The sequence below is a fragment of the Gambusia affinis genome, linkage group LG13 (genome assembly GCF_019740435.1).
Source record: "Gambusia affinis linkage group LG13, SWU_Gaff_1.0, whole genome shotgun sequence".
In the NCBI taxonomy this organism is placed as follows: Eukaryota; Metazoa; Chordata; class Actinopteri; order Cyprinodontiformes; family Poeciliidae; genus Gambusia; species Gambusia affinis.
The window spans coordinates 5,716,624-5,738,493 of record NC_057880.1 but is presented as its reverse complement, the minus strand read 5'-3'; positions in this window follow the sequence as shown (position 1 = coordinate 5,738,493).

The window sequence follows — 21,870 nt, the reverse complement described above, 5'->3', positions numbered from 1 at the left end:
AATAATTACTGAGACAAATCATCATCCAGCAAAGCTGTTTGACAGGCCTTGTTCCTCAACCTGATGCCTCATATTCCCCTCTACATGTTAGATGTACCTAGAAAGGACTCCAGAGACGTACTGTATCTCAGCTCCAGTCTGGATTGCAACTGAGAAAAAGATGCAACAAACTGTGAAGACTAACAAATGGCTAAGCCGTTGTAGGAATCTTTGACAAAATACCTCATGTATCCACAGCTATAAACCGTTCCTCCTTTATCAAAGAGAACAAAAACTTTGGAGATTAGCCTGTGAATCAGTGATTAATTTTCCTTACGTCTGCTACGGGCCCAGCACGCCGTTACTTCCAATAGCACCGGCAGCGTGATGCATTACGCTACGAACTCATTATGACCGCCAAGGGTTTCCCGACAGCTTGCGCGGTCCGTGGTGAGTCTGCTTTCCTGCAGGGCTCGAAGGGTTGGACGCTGCTGCTAGCAAGCAGCACCATGTGTGAGGAGAAACCAGAACTCCCCCTCTCTTGTACCACTGCATGTATATCAGAGCCAGGGTCATTTTATTCCTGCCAAGAACAAAGACACAACGAGGTGAAGTGGGCTTGTGTACAAGGTCACAGGGACAGAAATGACTCTTGTCTCTCCCGTAGTTGTCTTCTTGTTACAGAATGTCAGCTAACTTAGCATTTTGTTATACATCGACATTGAAAACATAAGAGCCTGTGGCTCTGATGGTTACACTCCTTGGTCTATGACTATGACAGTACTAAAGATAAAACTTATCTTTTGGTGGGTTGAAAAAGAGGACATAAGCGGAAAATGATTGTAACCAGGGCGTAAAGATGTGTAACTAACTACTTGTTTACATCAAGTTCTGAAATGTTACATTTTGCTGTTATTTATATAAGGCATTATTATAAAACATATCTGATCTGCATTATGTAGGTGTAGAAGCTTTTAGAGGTGAAACACGTCTTTTCTAAAGAATTGATTGTTGCAGTTCAACAGTTGCAGGAACCTTGCTAAATAAAGTCAGATTTGATTACGTTAGCATAATCTCACATAGATAATTTTGCTGCAGTTTATCAACAATGAGCCTTTTTTATTTCAATTTGTTGTCTCCCTTGTCATCATTTTCACTGTGTATGGTGGCAAGATAGGGATGCATTTATCCAGCATCATTTTCCATATTTGACTTGTTAATTTTTTTATCTGGCCATAAAAGCACGTTTTGGCCGCTATGTATTTTCTTGTTTACTCCCCTGTTTACTTTGCAGATTGCATGTTCTCCGGTCTTTAGTGTAGGAAAGAGATTGTGTTTTATTGTTTGTTCAATTCAAAGGTGGTTCTCAGTAACTGCATTTCAAGATTATGGTTACGTTTGGCTAAACTAAAGGAAGACCTAGCTTGTTTAGCATTTACTTTGTAGCTTATGGGAAGCTACAAAGTGGATGCTAACTGCTAACCCTAATTAACACAACGATTCTCTCAATGATTACAAACCATTACTCTCTGTCTTTTTCTGCTGGGCACACAAAATGTTAACACATAAACAGTTTGAGAGTTGAGGAGGATCCTTCAGTGCTATTGAAATTGACTTTGCTCCATCAAATCACTAAACAGCAACTTCCCTCCTTGCTTCAAAATTAAAGTCTCAAAACAATAAATACAGGCTGTTGAGCTTAAAAAAAATTGGAAAATGTTTGGATTTTAAATAAAAATGATTTTTGTTTCATTGCATCCTACTGTGACAAAGGCCATATGCATTTTTTAAAGAGTTTCATTTTGCACGTTTTTAGCCACAGTACTGCAGGTGTTAAAATAAAAATTCAAAAATTGGTTTGAGCTGTAGTCTCGACGCACAACATCACTAATGATGCAATGGACGGGGATCCACTGCCAGTTTCTAGCCAGAACCATCCATCACAAGGAAACTGGATCTGCAGGGGCCTCCATTTCTGGTTTGGCAATGACCAACCCACCCGCACAGAGTGGTGCGTCAGCAGCATGCTAACACTAACAAGAACAGCAACGTGATACAAGATAAGCTTTCGCCTAAGAGCTCTTGGGTTGATTCCAATCTTCCGTTGTTTTGCCTTGATTTTTTTAAAACCCTCTGATTTCAGCCTGAAAGGCATTACCTCAGATCTGATGAGGCGCTAACTGAAATGTCAGCAGGTGTAACTTTTAACGTGCTGTTATTTATATAACGCTTTTCTGCTTTGGCATAAAAAAGCTCAAAGCAAAAACTAAAGAGCAGCTCCAGATGGTCTGTAATGTTGGAAAATGAAACCCGGCTCATGGCCCGATCATCTCCTTTAGTACATATTCTTTCCCTTGTTAAAATTAATTCGACGGATTTTAGTTTTGGAAGTTGGATATGTTGTTTTGATATTTTTATTCTCCGTCATTTCCTTATGAAAAATGACATCAAATTATGTGGTTGGTGGTCGTAAATTTGTCCTGAATATGGATTTAGAGCAGTTTTTATGCATCCATCTATATTTATGTAAGAACCAAAATTATATGCACTCATAAAGCGGTATGTGACCATTAAAATGATTGCAGTGTGGTTCTTTTCTAGTAAATATTTCTAAGCAAAGATGATGTCTTAACAGGAAAAAAAGAAACCAAAAAGACTTAAACAAGTGAAAATTAAATATACTTAAAAATGATTAGATCCTTTTTTTTTAGTACATATGTCCTAAGTTTACCATTGACATAAAGTTTGCACGCAATTGGGAGTACTTGTCAGTTTAACCACAATATTTTTATAGTCTGTGATGCTTTGTCTGAATTATGTCCATCACTTCCATACCAGCAGATTTACAGGTTAAGAAAACTGTCTCTTTCAGAGCAATTACAGATAAAAACATGTGGGAACATCAACTTTGATGCTTGAAACAGTATCGGCTGTCTCAAGGTTAAGAAGGTGAGCTTGCTAGCAAGGTTGGCTTTGATGTTAGTATCATTGCTGAGATAATTGAGACGTAAAACCTCAATAAAAAGTGGACAAGTTCTTTCTGTCTGTCCTAATAATAGAGCACACCACTGCAAAGGTGCGTCATATAAATAACCTCGCCAGGCTCAAGAAGCTCAACTGGCTGTTAGCATTAGCGCTGTTGCTAATGTGGCTACATCTGGATAGCAGCTTAAATTCCTCCTCCAGCAGAGAAACCTTCTCTACCACAAGTTTCTGTTCTAGTTCCCAAGACTCTTACTTCCCGATGCATTCATACGTACTGTCATATAATAATCAGCCTTACAGTTAAACTGCCTGTAGCCTAACTGGATCAGACGTCGTCTGGACACAACAAATTAAGGTAGAAGCTAACCGATCCAGCTTCTTTGCCTAAACACTAATCGGAACGTTTGTCCTTGATTTGTGACAAAAACTTTACTTTGTTATTAAAATTTGATCATTATTTAACATTACATTTAGAAACTTGTGTCCATGATTGCCATTTGGATCATTTTAAAGGTGAATATCTGATATCCTCCTCTTTATAGCGCACTCTTCCAGTTTAATTGCTTTCTCCTTCGTCATGCAGAGTGCGATTTGGTTTCCTCTTTTCCTCTCTATCACGCCACCTCAGACAGCTTTATTCACCTTGTCGATTACCACCCATTTTAAAGTTAAGCCATCCATGCTTAATGTTTATTCTTTGTAAGCGAACTCCCTGTGACAAACCAATAAAAGACGATTTACTGCTCACTGGAACCCAAGATTGGGATTATCACAAAATTCCAGCACAGCTCCCTTTGCTTTCGCTCGCCTATCCCCGTACAGTAAGATGCGCGGGCTTATGGCGTATGTGTGCTTACTATGCAGAGGTAATACTTCTCAATATGCCCATTAATCCTTCTTGTCGAGGCATGGGAAACGGCCAGGTTCTTAAATCAGCAACAACGCTGGACTGCGTACAGCGGGAAGAGGAGCTGCTGCTTCCAGCGCCCCTGGCTGACCCTCTTTAAATAGGATGTCTGGATGTGTTATGAGGGCTATTGTTTCCTATAAACATCTAGCACTGGGGCAATAACAATCGCATCAAGCCAAATGAAGTTATCTGAGAATGGGATTAAACTCAGCATGACCCCACTGTCTGCTCGGCTCACAGGCCCTCCATTAATAATGCCTAATCTAATCAAGGAGCTGAGATGGATGGATGGCAGGCCTGCGTGTGTGTGTGTGTGTGAGTGGGTGTGCGTGTGTGTTTGGTGGAGAGTTTGGGAGGGGCGTTTGATTACTGCAAGCATGTTTGTGTTTGTATGCATGTTTTAATGTGTACAACCCTTGGACTTGTATTTGTTCAGACAGCTTTTCTCTATTTTTGTGCACACGTTGGTTTTGTGTGTGTCTGTGTTTTTGTAATATCTTGTGGGGACCATTTTCCTGACATATACTACTTTGTGGGGACCCGCTGCTCCTTGTGGGGACTGAAGCCTGAGGGGAAACGCTGTTTTTGGATGAGGAGTCAGATTTAGGACTAATGTGTGAATTGAGTTTTGGTTAGGGTTAGGGTTAGGTATGTAATGGTTAAGGTTAGGACAAGAGTAAGGTTTAAGATGTAGAAATGAATGGAAGTCAATGGAAAGTCCCCACAAAGATAGCCAAGCAGGCGTGTGTGTGTGTGTGTTTTGCAGCCAGGTCCTGTGCCAGAGCAGCGTTCGGATCCATGTCTGATTCAGCGGGTTAATGAGCTCAAACAAGAAGAAACAAAGAAGCAACAGTAGAAAAAAAATAAGTTTGGGTGTGAGAGAGAGAGAAAAGAAAAAAAACAAGGAAGAGGGGGAAACAAAGAGAGTTAAAGAGGAATAACAGACAAAGGAGAGGGGAAGATGAGAAAGCAGAAGCCATTGCATGGTTTCCTCCTCTGTTATCTCATTCTTGGCAGAGGCATGCCTTTGTAACTGATAGACAAACAGCCCTGCTATGACTGATAAAACCCGGTTACAGATGGGGAGACAAAATTAAGGAGGACTGAAGGGGAACCTAGAAAAACAGGGAAAGAGTAGATACAAGACGGGAACAGAGAGAAAGTTGGGATTGGAAGGTGTAATGGGATCTGAAAGGAGGTACCAGATGAGGATGAGTGAGAAAGATAAAAACCGAATTAAGGTGAAAGCTGAGAATTAAGTTGAAATGAAGAGATATTAAATAAAATGTATTCAGCCTATAAACTAATAAAAGTCTATTCTCTGAGCTACAAGAAGCCAATGTAAGGATTTTAAAATTGTGCTGATGTGCTGCAGCAGAAAGTTTTTAAATCTGGTCCTCAATGAAAAAGCAAAACTACTCATACTTTGTGCCACCATTAGATGTAACAAATGTTAAGACCAAGTTTTAGTCCTGTGGAGACACGCAATCCAATAGGCTCCAATTTGTCTCCTTAATCCATCACATATTATCCCAAAACCTTTGGGACGATTACACCCAGAACAAGGCGATCGAGGCCCCCCAGTGGTTTAGATTTTCTTCATTTTGACGTGATGGTGGATCTCATCTGGACGAATTGTTGATTTGCTCTTGGAATAATTTTGGTAGGCCAACCACTCGTCAGTGTTTCACACACACACTTGTTTTTTTCTTTCCTTCTAGCCTATGCCATTACTTTTACAAAAGTGACATTAACTACCATTAGAAACAGTGTACATGTTTCTAAAATACCATTATTTACTGTATTTACTGGCCCATCAACATTGATGTTATTTGGTTGCTTGCTTAAGATTTACTTCTTTGAAGGGTTTATCTGACAAAGAAGAAAAAAAAACCCATTACATGTTCCTTGACAGGACAGTGCACACTGCACTGCTTGCACAAAATAAAAAATGCTTTGAGTTGTCGAAAAGGGCATTTCTCTGACCTAACTACTCAGCCATGTATTAGTCATGTCATAAAGAATCAAATAATCCCACCAACAAGCTTACCTTGCTGTTGTCGGTAGCGCACTCAGTGTCTTCTTCCACTCTGCTCCTTCCCTTCTCTGACATAAACAACTCTAATTTACGACCAATAATATCCTGATTCAATCACCTGATTGATTTTGGACTTGTGTCCCACTAATAAATCTCAGCTCTTCTTTTCTTATTGAGTCCTCCATCAGATATCCACACTCTCCCACTCGCCCACCCGCACCAACCGCACACGTATGCGCGCCCACACTTATATATAGTCTAATGGTATTAGAAAATCAAAGTCTCTCATTTTGTCTCAGTACATCCGCAGGGCCCAGTAATAGATCTGGCTGTACTTATATCCGGAGAAAGGGAAGGGAGGGCGGTTAAAAGGGAGAAGAGGAGTAATGCAAGCGAGGCAGAGTGCAGAATAAGGGTGAAGAAGAGTGAACGGAGAGCAGAATCTGAACGTTAATAAGGTTGCACGGGGGCCTAATATGTGTGGACCGAGGCTGAATTCACCGAATTAGGGCGTCTTTATCTGGTCAGCAGCAGAGCAACGGGAATAGTAAACCACAGCATGCGCTGTTCGTAAAATTTTCTGCTCTGAGATAAGCCTTAATCTGCTGTGACTGTCAGTGTGAGTCATTGCAAATGGAGGCACCGGCAAAAACCCCCCCAAAAAAACAAAAGAAAAAAAACGCCAGTGGAAGTAAAAACATGTGCTTTGGTTAAACCGGGATGAAGGAATGTAGAGTGTGGCGTTATGTAGACCGTGATGCGTCCTCAACAAAAAGAATAAGCTCTTACATCAGCTGAGCTCCTGTTTAGAAGCAGCTATAGTGGATGAAGTGTTTTGGTGCAAACATGTCAATCAAGTTTAAAATTTTGTCGATATAAATGGTTTAACTTGATATCATGATGTTGCTCAATGCCCTCTGGTCTTCCGAAAATAGATGTCTAAAACTGCGTTTGAAAAGCTAGTTACAAAAATAAAAAGTTGACCAATAAATTGTGCATCAAAAGAAAAGGTGGTATTAGGGTACTATTTATTATTTATTTAGGCTTTTTTTTTTGTTTGTTTTTTTTGAAGATTGAGTTCAACTTCACCAGCCACAACCAGGTCGGATTATTGCAAGGTTAACTTAATAAAGAAATAATTTAAACTGAACTAGACTGATAAAGTAAGCTCTGCTAGATGGGCTAAAAAATCTCTAAGAAAGAAATTCAAGAATAAAAGCAACACCAGTGGCATCTTATCACTGTGCAAAGTCATTCCTAAGGTTTTGGGACTAGGATGGGCATTTATCATATCGTTTATCATGATAACTGTCTTATCATGACAAGAGGTTACATTTGTTGTTGTCATGATAAATTCCAATAAATGCTGTTTAAAATCCCCCCAGTTTCCTTATTGTCAGGATTGTTAGTTTTACTATTTTGTCTACAATTTGTTCAATAAAAGCACAAAAAAAAAAACCAATAAATTTGACAATGCAGATACTGTGAGCAGTTTAGTGATACATATTGCACGTCTGTACGCGCATTACAAATGGAAATGGTTTTCAAGAGGGGATGTATTTGCTGTGACATACAGCCGCAGTAAAACAGTTACCTAAAATAGTTGTGACAAATATTTCTTATCGTTACTTTTATTGTTGTCACAATGGTACCACAAAATATAGTGATAAAACTTTTAGTCCATATCGCCCAGCCTCTTTTTGTAAACCACAGTGAGACGCAACATCCACAACATGGGAAGCTTGAATTTGGTCTTCAGATACTTTTCGTAAAGAGAGAAATAAAGCTACAGAGCTAATGTCACTACATTTTCATAATTCATTGTTAACCACACTAATATGTCATAAGTCATTGTTTCAGACAATGGAAAACATCAACAACATTGATTACCTTTTTGTGGAATAGTCCAAAAGTCTGACAGACAAGCCCTTTGTCCTGTTGTGGAGGTCAGTCAAATTAAACCCAACACAACGGTTAGTGGATGAAGCTCTCATTTGAGTATGAACATCATAACTTGATCTGAGTTTACGTATTTGCTTCCCAATCTTGATGCCGTCCACCTTATGGCTTTCCACCAATATAATCACATTCTATTGCAAACTTTGTCTTTGAAGCAAATTAATTAAGAAGCTATTATTTAGCCATCCAGAGGTTAATGACCACCATTAGCGACGAGAATTGCAACCCCAGTCATTGGCCAAACTTGGTTATTTGGTCCATTCTGGTTATTTACTGAGCTGGAGATTGATGGCTGCTGATACTGCTGGTGACGCTAATTAGCTTTTAAAACATAACACACTCCATCACTGCTCAGGAGTCGCTGCAGCAGCCAGAAAACAATCCCGCCATCCTTTGCTTCAGCCTGCGGACACAGAAGAAATCAGACTTTATGTGATAAATTGTCTTAAGGTCTCATTGTTTTTACAGTGTAATATTTGTAGGTGTGAAATATTACGTAAGCACTGCAACAAGACTTTAAAATTTGTTTAAATTTTTTGTTGTTTGGTAAGGCTAAAACAAATTATTTTCATCAGTCTGAACAAACTTTCACTTTTTCAACTTCTTGATCACTGAAGATATTTGAATTTTAGGTCAAAGTGACAGCTTTTAAAATATGTATTGAAGTTCTTTGTTATTAAGAAAGGTTACAATAAGGCCTCACTTTGAACAGACATTCATTCGTTTTTTTTTAACTTCTCGATCATTGAAAATATTAAAATTTAGGTCAAAGTCATTGGACCCTGTTTATGAAGCAGCTTACAGAAACTTTTACAGTCCAAATAATTTGTCTGGCAATATAACTTTAGCTCATACATTAATTTGCTGAGACTCTAAAACTACATCTTACAATAAGATCCAGCAAGGCAACAAATCCCATTTCCTACAAACACACCAATGTTTTTTTTTTTTGTTTTTTTTTTTTTTAACACTGACATGTTTAAGAGGTAATAACATTTAGTTTACCCTATATTTCACACCTCACAGATAAATTAATGGCCAAGCATCATGATGTCATCGTGAGGACGCCCAGAACCCGGTGAATGTCACAGGCAGCCACGATCAGCGTTCTGATTGGACGACCCCTGGAGCCGCGGCCAATGGGAGCCACCGGCTCGAAACGCAGTGGGAGCCTGGGTGAGTAATGGCCTCATCTCTAAAGGGCATTCAAATGACATTGTGAGGATAGCAGAACTCGCTGCGATTTACAGCTGCTCCATAAATGTTTATTAGCTTTTCCTCTATTTATAACTTCTGAAAATCGCGATGGGCTCCACTCTGCCCTTCTCTGTCTTCACTTTTACGGCTCGGGTGAACATGGCCCGGCAAGCAGCTCCCACGGATGTTTGCGAGTTTGCGTGTGAGTTACATGTACAGTTATATGCGCCTGCATTCATGCAGATGTTTTCATAGGAATTGCCTTTTACATCAGAAAGTCCCATTGTCCTCATTTCATCTGTGCTCTCTGTCAGTGTGTCGCAGCAGAAACATGAACATTGGCTCGGTGTTGGCGTCAATGGAAAATACATATAAAAGAGTTGACATTAGAATAGTTTTGTCATAATTATCTTCAGTTGTAGTCTTTGATTTTAATTTCCACAGATATTGTGAAAGAGCTTTTATTACAAATTGAAAGAATATTTGACAAACTTCAACAGAAGTAGAGGTTCATTTGAAAATGTGTTAGATTTAATCTAAAAACATGTCTTACATGACTTTAGTCAGTCTGAGTCGGTGTTCAGCAGAGGCGTGCGATACCGCATATTTGGGTATCGATCCGGCCCATAATGCCAATACCGATACTTTTTATGTAATTTTGATACATCATCAAACTTCTGAACTTTAACTATTTTTGTGTATTTTTTTGTCTTTGAATCATATAGTTCAAACCTAGGATAGAATTTAGAAAAATTTTATTTCTTTCCTAATAAACACTTTATTAAAACAAAGTGATTGTGTAATTATTTTCTAAATAAACAAGATGCAAAGTATATAATTTGAGAGCAAATCAAAAGAAAATCTGGTTTGAGGTAGACCGAGATGCGAAACAATATCAAAATAAACTAAAATTTCACGAGGGAATGTGAAACTAAAGTATTAAACTTAACATGTGAGTATTGATTCGATACTGATACCAAGTTGGTATCAATATTTTGGATCGACAGCTCAGTCCCAGCAAGCTTTTCATCATTCAAATTGTATCATAAATGTGTTTTTAAACTCACACGAAGCCTGATGAGATTGAAAGTAACAATAATTGGCAGGAATATGAAGAAACATTTGCAATATTGCATTTTGTTACATTAAAATCACAATATATAATGCCACTAACCAACAAAAAGTAGAGCACAACTTTATAGTGGGAAGAGAATATGTCTCATGACTGGTTGTGGAGTTGGATCCAAGAACAGGCTTGAACAAGGCAGCCTCACGTTGATGAGGTGAAACTGACCTCAGAGAACTGAGCAGAACCTGCATGGAGGACACTGACAAAAAGAGGAACAAAAGTATCTGGCAAAGAAGGAAGGAACTGCGGGGGAGAGGATTGATGAGTGCTGTGGGAACCAGGTGTGGCTAAATCAAAATACAGCTGTGAAGAACCAGGAAACCCGAGGGAAAGAGAGAGATTAACAAAGAGATTACCAGAGTTGGAATAAGACGGGATGGACTGGGCAAAGACAGAAGATGAAGGATAAAATAACATCTAAACTCAAAACAAAGAAGGGAATTGAATACGGAGCACCAATAGTGACAATAATAAGCAACCCAAAATAGCGAATGATATTCAGTCAAAAGCAAAAACATCAGATAACCCTAAAAAATTGCAAAGCAATCTGTTCCAATCCAAATTAAACTATTTACTGAATAAATTCCACCTGTTTGTAATTTAATCTCACTTTAAATCCAGCTAATCTGTGAAGGAAGGCATCAAGAGTTTGTTAGAAAACCTCAGAGAGAAAACACCGATGAAGGTCAGTGTGAAGCAACAAAGGTTTGTTGAGTCATTCCTTCAGACCACTGATCCAGGTCTTCCTCCAACCTGTGTTAGCGGATTGATTCCTCTCCTGGCTCGCTGCCTTGAAAATGCTAATCACTGGCGCTGGCTTTTCAAATGTGGGCCAACTGTGGGCAGCAGAGGTGTAACTTTATAAAATAATTACTTCGCAGGCTTCCAGAGTATGTTGGGGGCTGAAAATAAACATCACTGAGGGGTCGGGGTTGGGCGTGAGGAGGAATAAAAGCCCCGCTGACGAAAGGCAACTGCTAGCTAGCTCTCTCTCTCTTTCTCTCTCTGTTCGTGGCAGAGATTTATGGGAGATGTACATGACATGGCAGCCGCTCCGAAGAAGCCCCCACTCTCCTTGCCTCCGCCTCTTTCCGTCTCCTCCCTGTCCCTTCATATCATTCCATCTGCACCTGCCCAAAAAGGTCCTAGGTGAAGGCAAGCGCCAATAAATCTCACTGATGCTTTCAATTCACTGATTGGCTGATAGAGTTCACGTTGAATCAAAGATTTCTGCTGTAGGATTCAGTTCTTCACGCATTCCTCTGGTTCAAGCATGTTTTGCTAGAGTGAAAAACGCTCGTCATTCACATCGAGTTTCCTTCCTTTTTGCTTTGAACTTCTTTTTAAGTGTCGCCAAAGAAGGACGTGAGATTCAGCATCGTCCTTTAACCTTTAGTCACATGACTTTTTTTCCTGAGCTGGTGCTAGTCCTGGCGCTTTCCGGACGGGGCTCGTCTAATGCTAATCCCGCTGTCTGGCGCTGCCATGATTTATACGACCAAGAGATTGATGAAACTCATGAATGATTTCTTGCCTGAGACAGGAAATCAAAGCGGGGGAGACGTTTATCAGCGGAGCAGCCTGACCTGGATCCAGACCGCTCAGAACCTTCTGGAACACGGCAGAAAGCCGCTATCAGCACAAGGAATGGCTGAGGGGAAATTTATTGACCTGGTTACACGTCAGCGCTGTGTAATGATGGCGAAGTCATACCTTGTAATTCATTAGGGGGCGTGCGTGTCTTTAGCTGGTTTAGATTCTTTCCATCAAATAACATTTTGAAAAATGTATAAATTGCTATGTAAAAATATTCATATATATCTGTTGTGCTTCTTTTTTTTTTTTTTTTAAGTCACTTTACATCGACAAAAGTCAAGGAATTGTCTTGGATAGTGAGAGACCAAAACAAAGTAGCCCTAAAAGCTGTAGTATATAACTTTTACAAGTATAAATATATATTTGTTAAAACTATCCCTGTGTAGTGACAGTTTGCTATGAGACAGATGATCTGTGAAAAAAAAATCAAGCTCCTCAATCTTCTCCCAGTTATATTATCATCATAAAGAAATGCCGCTCTCCCAACCAACCAATCAGAGCCAGGAGGAGGGGCTTATAGTATAACATGTTTTTGGGGGATAATTAGTGATATTGTGTAGTGGAATACTAAAGTACATATTACAAAGGAAAACTTGATAAATGTAACTGCTTATTTTTTCTATAAAGTTATAAAAAGCCACATGCAACTCTGGAAATACAGAATCTGTATCCCTGCTCTACCACTTTTTCACTTCCATTACCAAAGTCTGAGGTTTAGTATCTGCCAATAGACATCCAATACAGAAAAACATTGCTGCTTTGATTTAAATTCAGTACATTCTTAAAATTTACTGAATTAAGAATTTAACTGAAAAGCAATACACCGATAGCTTCACAAGCTTAGTCAAACATGCAAAAGTAACTTTAATTTGTTCAGTCAGTGCAGTTAGATGTGTAACAGCCAATGTAAAATAAATAATAAAGAAACTGAAAACGATACCTTGGCTGCCTTGTCAACATGCAAAATACTCAAATGATTCAGAAAGTGCAATTAGGAATTCTAAAAATGATGTAAAATAAATAATAAAGCATGACGTCGCTCACAGCACAAAGCGTAGAAATAGACTGAATAAATTTCCCTTTATTGATCTGGCACATTGTCACAATACCTAGTTTAGAACATCTTTTCAATATCGGAACCGATACAGATATTAATATCAAATCGATACATCTCTACAAAAATGCGTTGAAGTTTGTGATTGCAATATGCTGAAATACCTAGCTATAAGCTAACTACAAGTTGGCAAAATTTACCTAGCTACAAGCTAACTACAAGCTAATGAAACATAGCTAGCTGCAAGCTAACTACAAGCTAGTGACACATAACTAGCTGCAAGCTAACTACAAGCTAGTGACACATAGCTAGCTGCACGCTAACTACAAGCTAGTGACACATAGCTAGCTGCAAGCTAACTACAAGCTAGTGACACATAGATAGCTCCAAGCTAACTACAAGCTAGTGAAACATAGCTAGCTCCAAGCTAACTACAAGCTAGTGACACATAGCTAGCTCCAAGCTAACTACAAGGTAGTGACACATAGCTAGCTGCAAGCTAACTACAAGCTAGTGACACATAGCTAGCTCCAAGCTAACTACAAGCTAGTGACACATAGCTAGCTCCAAGCTAACTACAAGCTGGTGAAATGTACCTAGCTATAAGCTAACTACAAACTAGCGAAACTTACCTAGCTACTAGCAAGTTACAAAATGGTGAAGCTTAGCTAGCTGTAAGCTAACTGCAAGCTAGCGAAACTTACCTAGCTACTAGCAAGTTACAAAATGGTGAAGCTTAGCTAGCTATAAGCTAACTGCAAGCTAGCGAAACTTACCTAGCTACTAGCAAGCTACAAAATAGTGAAACTTACCTAGCTACAACCTAACTACAAGCTAGTGAAACATAGCTCGCGGCAAGCTACCTACGAGCAGGCTAAATTTAGAGAGCTACAAACTAGATCATTGTTCTGTCCAGTACTGATTAAATTCACTGAGTAGTTGTTTGTTTTTTTAACTTCTAAGTAATCAGCAGGTTTTATTTAATAGTTAAATGACTGATATCTTGTACTGTGAGCAGTCATAACAACCAGAGAAACAGACAGATTGCTCTGCACATAAACACATTTTGCTCAGAGATTAAACTAATGGTCATGACATGGTGACCTTTTCCACCATGATGGCTTCAGACAGGATTAATTATTTGTGACTTTCCTTCTAAATACATTTGCGTGCCCGTGAGAGAAAAGGCGTGTGAAATGGTCAATATGTCTGTGCTGTATTATTTTTTTCACCCTTCATGCAAATTGCGAAGGCACGCTCGTGTATCTTGGTGAAAAATGTACCTCAAACTCTCGTTAAAGCCCTAATGCAGCCACGAGGTGACAGACTGCCACAGTCCATCGCTGTGTGCATTAAACTGACTGAAGGGAGATAAATGCACGGAACCGAGATTAAAGTGACAAATAGACTCTGCATGCAAAGAGGCAGAGGTAAATTGTGTTGCTAAATGCCAGCAGAAGACAGTTTCTATGCAGACTGTCTTGTGATGAATGAGGGATAAGTGCTAAAGCACCCAAACTGGAGTCAGTAAATTTCACGCTGCTCTCTGACCACTTATTTCCTTCCATAAACATTACCAGCATAGCAGAGTGTCGGCTGTAAATTTAATAGATGGAATGATATGCAAAAATGCGTTCGCATTCATATGTAGACCTTTTTTTTTCTCCCCCCACATCTTCAGCTGAATGACAACACATCTGTTGCGTGGAATAAATGTGGATCACTAACATACGAAGATAAAACACGATGAGCTTCGTTTGCTTCAATCGTCCGAACAGATGGAAAGAAATCACACACCAACAAAAAGAGAAAACACTTAACTGGAAGTTCTTAATTTTAAATTTTTTTTTTAGGTTAAATTTACTGCTCCTAACTTGCAGGCCTCTAGTTGACGGCTGGTGTGTTGAATAGCCTTAGCAGTGCACTGTTTTGACTGCCTAAATTTGAGGTAAAACAAAAACAAGACATGGAAATCAATGGATTTTACAAATGCGAATCAAAGACATGTGGCGTGAATTTTTATTCTGTTGAGTTAATACCTGTAGGACCACATTTCACTCCATCTACAGCTGGTTAGCTCCTATGGCTAACCTGTCAAAGTTAGCTCAATGATGCACATTGCAATGTAAAGTTAGGGTCAGGTATTTATTTCTCTTTTCTCAGCGCAATGTAAATATAAAAGTTAGCATTTCTGTATTTCTGCAACTTTAAGATTATAATTACATTGCTTTTATAATTTTAATATTATTAGCTACTGGTCATAATAATAAGATCAAAAGAAAAAATCATTAAAAAAAATACCTGTGCAGATTAATCTGGAAATGTTGCCGGGATTATTTATGGCCAATGTTCACGGCTGTAATCGTTTATGCAGATTTCACGTTGATCCTGTAAAATGTCAAACGATGGAATAAACAAAACAACTGATTATAAATCAAGTTTGTGTCACAAATTCAAATGTCAAGTCTTTTTATTTTCCAAGAACAACTTTAAGTGGCATCAGATGAAGCATGAATGATGTTTCTGAAGTGTAAATATGTCTTAATATGCAAACACAGGTGAGAAATAAAGACCGCAAGAAATGAGGAATCGTGTTCAGTCAGAAGTCGGCGGTTCCCCCTCAGGGTCACCGCAGCTGTATGTTACCATGACGACACGAAGATATTAACCGCTTACAAAGACATCAGTCATTTATAATGAATGCTGACTCAGTAAGACAAGATTTAACAATACCCAGTTTCAGTAAAAGATCTTATGTAAATAGAATCACAAGCATTTCTTTTCTGTTTTTTATTCAGTTTTGCCTTAAGCAAATTTCCACTATCGAACACATGGAGGCAGCCGCAATAATCACTCAGCTGACGTTGAAGCAAAACCATGTCAGAATGTAAGACACTTGTTTTATAATTAAGAAAAAATACTCAAAGAAAATAGTTTATGGTCCAATACTGTATTTTTGACACTTGGTAGCAGTTTGAAACAATAAATTTGCAAAGTGCAAGGTGTTAGCTGTATCCCTCTACAAGCTTCTACTTATGTCACCTCTAAAATAAATTATAATGTTTTTCCTTTTTTTTTGTTTGTTCCCAAAATCACTATTGGCATAAAATGACTGGCCATTATTTTAGGATTGTGATAATATCTCAACATTTTCTAACACCATATGCCTCAAGCCAAAAACCTCGTGTCTTCAGTTCCTTTGTGGGAAACAATCTCATCTTACCTGTGATAATTATTTATTAAACTGGACTTTTTCAGTACCTTCCCTTTTAACTACGGGTATTTATTTCATGTTGTGCTTGTAGTTTTTTTTCTCCTGGCACACATTTGTTTCTTTAGTTTGTGAAGAATATTGGTTTTGAAAGTTATCATGTAAATAACGTTTACTGTTATTGGATAAACCCTTCCTTTAAAGTTGTTCATAAGTTCCGTTTTCCTTTTTAAGAAATGACGAACACCAACTCACTGTGATATCAACGTACATTTTCTCATCCACATTTCATGCGTTCAGGAAAATGAAACTCTAAAGATGCAATCGGACTGATCTGCATATGTGATGTCATCAGTGCAAGAGTTTGACAAAATGCGCAAAACTAAACCAGCGAAAAAGTGAAACGAGAAACTCGAGAAGATACGACCAACAAACCTTTTATTCCGTTTTCCCTTCACCAGTTTGTGATGCGTTCAGCTTTCTCTCTCTTTTTTTTAAAGGTTTTTTGGCTCTTGAGGCCTTTATTTGATACTTAATTGACAGGAAAGTGGGTACTGAGAGAAGGGAAAGACATGCGGCAAAAAGGTCGGGATTTGAACCCGCGACGGCCACGTCGAGGACTAGGGTCTCCTATAAATGGGTTGTGCTCAACCCTTGGGCCACCACAGTACACCCCTTCAGCTCTCTTTTTATAGCTCTTCTCCATTTTGTTGTGTTTATGCGTTTCGACACATACCGGCCACTTTGGGCTTTCGGGGCTGAAACCTGAACCGGGGCAGCAGAGTTTCCATCGACACACTGCAATCACAGAAGCCAGCGCTCTGATCACAACCAACCAAACGTAAACACGACTAATAGAAATGTGCAACATGTGGTGGATGAACTTCACTCTACGCTGCTACACTTTGTGCCTTTTTTTTTTTAAACAGAATGAATTTTAAAATTACTCTTAATAAAAATCAACTTTTGAAATGTTTTTCTTTAATCTGAATTTATTAATTTTCAACTGCTAATCAGTTGACTATTGATTGTTTTTAAGAGCTTTATTAGATCACTCTTTTTTTACTGGCGGATTATTTGTTGCTTCTTTGTTGTTTAATGTTTTGATGGGGTTTTTTCACACTAATGTGAAATATTGTGTCTGCATTTAACTAATTTAGAGCAAAATGCAGTAAAAACAAGTCATGCGTGTTGCTTAAAGAGCCCAAAAACGTTCACCTCCAATTCCTTAGAACTAATCAGCAGCTGGAAAGTTCACAGCTCTACTGAAATCTCAGGTAAGCAAGAAATAAAGTCCATCACAGCAACGGTGAACTTAAAACGTCAGTTTCGCCTCACTATTTTAGTCTGTGCGTTATAAACAAAACGAAGAGATTCTATCCTCAGAGCTGCAAGATGTGAAACCCAAACCAGACCGAGGTTAATGGAGGTTCGCCTAAAGATTTATTTTAATTGTCCCGTTGAAGTTTCTCACATTCAAACAGAGTGTCTCCTTTGTTGAGGCTGCTCGCTAAAATATACCACATCTGGGGTGGAGAATGTAAAGTGTTAGAAAACCTTTCTGACCCTTCTTTCTTTCTGCTCGATTGATTAAGTGATACGGTGATGAGCTCCGGGATTTAAAACTCATTTCACAAGTCAAAGTGAGAATGTGGGAAATACCAGATGGAAGTGAACAAAATCTACAATAATAATAATAATAATAATAATAATAATAATAATAATAATAATAATAATAATAAAAGAATCTGATAGATTTTTTTAGCTACAGTGAAAAGAAAACTTGAAAATCTCTTAATGTTGCCTTTCTCACAAAATAAGCTCAATAATTAACGTACCATTTGAATCTGTTTACTGGGATTTCCTGTGATGGACCAACACAACGCAGAACAACTGAGGTCAGCATTGGTGCTTCACAACCAACCTTAAATTAGCAAATACCTGAGATCACCTCTAAAATCATTTATGATTACCTATTTTAATAGTTTAAGCACCAAACATACTTTAATATGCATTAAAATGCACAGTGGACACCATATTGACACCATTGCAGACGCTAATATCAATGGTCTTCCTTATTTCCGCTCTCAGCCAATCAGCGGCAAGGAAAATGCGTGGTGCTCCTGGGTTGGCTGATTTGCATATGTCAGCCAAACTGTGTGTAAAGTAGAGAGTTCAGGTACTTCAGCTTCCCAATGTGAATTTTCTTTTGAATATTTTTGAAAATGCTCTACAAACAAAAATCCATGGGGAATTTTCCACGAATAATTTGGAGTTTTATATGAATATGGAAACATTGAGCCTCCAATAGGAGGAGAAGCATTTTGGTTCTGTTATGTTAGTTAGTTTTTGTAGACTTTTGTGCTTAATGTTTTAGGTTGATGCATTGCATGTTTGGACAATTGTTCCCTCTGGTTTAGGTTGCTGTGCACCTGAACGCATTTTGGCTCTCACTTTTGGCCATTTGTTGCGACGCGCTACCGTGGCAACGAGGTCTTGTTTTCACACCTGGGAGCAGGTGATTAGAATCTCAAAAGCTCAACTTTTGAGACTTGAACTACAAACCCCAAATCCTAGAAGAGTTGAAAACAGAGGGAAGGAGGAAGTTCAAACCATCTCTTCCATCAGTCATATTGGGTAAAGATTTTATCCCCAACTCCAGCATCGCTCTCTGCCCAGCTTTCTAACCAAACACAGCTTTAAAGGGGAGTGGCAAAAGCAAAAGTGGTGGGTTAGCAGTGCTTCTCAACAACTGAAGATGTGACTCAGGACATGAGATTGTAGAAAACTGTTTCTGCTAACCTGTTAGCATGTCATGACCGTCATGACTACAGCAACAATCTTCAGTCAGAGGCATCTTTTGATTCGTTGGAAGACTGACTGCTACCGAAGGTCCTTCCTGGCCACAGCACCACTATCCACGGCGACACGTTGAAGACACTCAGATGAAATGAGTTACTTTAACTTTCCTTTTGGGATAAATAAGGGATATTCTGGGCGGAGTACCCGTCCATTCCCACTGCATAATGCCTCCACCACCATGTTTCACAGTGAGGATGGATTTATATTTCATTTGACCTGAAGACCTCTTTCCAGATTTTCTTTGCACCTCCTACAAACTGCAAACAAGCCTTCTTTCATCTAACTTGTCGTGTCGTAAGAGTTCCCTCCTAGTAGCACGCTCCATGCGACGAGCTGACTCATTCGTTTCACTGGGCAATGAGAATTTATAGCCGCGCAAATAACAATGTGGCTGGTCGGCAACTTGCAACAAAAGCAAATGCAGATCAAACGGACACTCGGCCCATAACCGCCTGACAGCTGCAGCGTTCCTGAGCACCCCTCCAAAGGCCAGCTCCTGGCCTTGATCTGGAGGCCAACGACTGTCCTTCACCATTGCCAGGGAACTGGAAGCTCGGTTCTGCATGATTCAGCCCAACAAGACAGAAGACGAAGCGTGACAACAGCAGCGGCCAGCCTCGGCATGAGCGTCTTCAAACAGGAACTAGCTGGAAAAATCCTCCTCCTCCTCCTGTTCCTATTCCTGCAGCCCCAGCTGTGCCACAGCCTATTTTAGACACCCTGACTGCATGCTGGGATACACTGACACCCCGTGAGCAGCGATCAGCATGTGGTGCTGTGAAGAAGTGTGTGTGTGTGTGTGTGTGTGTGTCAGGAAAGAGAGCTGATGATATTACTACTAATTACTGGAATAACTTCCTGCCACCTGTCTTGTAGTTGGCTTGTGCCAAAAATGCAGTGAAAATGAAACGACTGAAGGCGGCTCCCACTCAACCAGCAGCTGATGTGCCAAACTGACACTCTGTGCTCCAATTATTCTGATATTGTGTTTGTTTTTTGTTCTTTCTAATATTCAGTTTGGTTTTGACTGCACACGACAAACAACGCTTGGATCGCTTATTTTTCGTTTTTAGGCAAAACAGATGAAGGCATAGAGATGCACTGAACATAAGAATTAAAGTTTTTAAGAAAGGAGAACAGGAAGGCTAGTTTAAATGAGCAGCAGTTAAACTAGCTTCTCAGTTAGTTTAGCTAACTACCTCTGCACTGGGTAGGAACTACATATAGAGAATGTATAGTTACATACTCTATTACATTTTTAGGAAAAATAAAGACTTTTAGGTGTGGTTTTACTTTTTACTTTAGCTTGTGGAATGTTATTATGAATTATTGCGACTCTAACTTGAGTAGAAATTCTGGATACGAGTAAATTAATGAAGAAAAAGGAAACATACTAAACCAAAAAAAGGAGATATAGACACACCTACAGTTTACAGGTTTCTTGTTTCTAGACCAGCTTTGTTGTTCTGATGTTATTTTCTATCTGCTAAGCCTGTTGTGTCATTAGGATCAATAAGATGCATTAAGCATTACATGTTGTCGCTGGAAGTACATGACCTTGTTCTAACATTATCTACTGTAAATATTAATTATATGTGAAGTTTGATGCTGAAAACAAATGAGTTGAATATTATATTTACATTACAACTTTACATATTGTCTGTCTGATAGCAGAATTTTAAAATACTGAATCAGATTTTAGGACTCATTACTTGAGTTGCTTTTTTTTTTTTTTTTTTACCAAACATGGTTTTACTCTTACTTGATTGATTTCTTAGAAAACTACTTTTTAATTTTTTTTCAGTAAAATATGTTGGAGTAATGCTGCTCTTATTGCGTACAATCTCTCGGCTACTCTACCTCTGCATCAGTGATTAAATGATGTCATGACAGACTTTGTAAATGTGAACATATTAAGATTTAAAAAAAAAAAAAAACTGTCTGACTTATAAGCAAGTTTCTAAGATGAAATTGCATAGGAAGCTAAAGAATCTCACACTCCTATCGATTATTCACCAGAACAATTTCAAATATTGCAAGTTACTATAGAGCCGATTTTAAATTTGATGAAAGCTACCAGGTTAGGCGTATGGGGGGGGGGGGACAAACAAAACATGAATTTATTACAATACTTTTGCCACTATGAAATAGTTTTTTCTCTGTAGAGTGAAGTTGCCCAGGCAGTTTTCACGGTAAGAGTCAGGTTAGAAAAATACCAGAAAAATATGTTTGAATCGGATCAATATTCAACCCCACGTCCAGGATGATGAAACTTTGTGCACAAAATCAGCTTTTCTTTGCTTTTTCTAAAATTCTCTAAATCAAGCCAAGTTTATTAATAAATCACAATTCAGCAACCAGGCAGTTCAAAGCGCTTTGTCATATAAAAACGATCAGAAAACATCAAATATGTTGATCAATGTTCCACTAACTACTAATCAAAAGCAGTTCTAATCAGGTGGCTTTCCAGCCTTAATTTAAAGGAACTCAGTGTTTCGGCAGTTTTGCAGTTTTCAGGAAGTTTGTTCAGGATATGTGATGAAATCAAATTGATTTCAAACCAGTGATTTGACGAGAAGACAAATGTTAACGGCAAATTAGTAACATTTATTTCTTTTTCATCAAACATCTCAGACCTTCTAAATTCAAGAATTATGATATTCAATCAAAACACTTCTTAAAATCTTTTTTAACAACAACTTTAATCCAATTAACGGAACTGGTAGCAGACGTAACTGCATTAACATTTCTGACTTTTGATGAAATGATCAAGACTACATAATGATGTGAGAAAAAGTCTTGCAGTCATAAAAATGTCCATGTTTCTAAATTATTTAGAAGTCTGTATATATATATAATTTCTTTCTGAAGTGTGGTAAGTCTTCGACAAACAGGTCAAGAGAACTTAAACTGTTTGTTGTTCCTCAAATCCACTTTGAGTCATCACCCA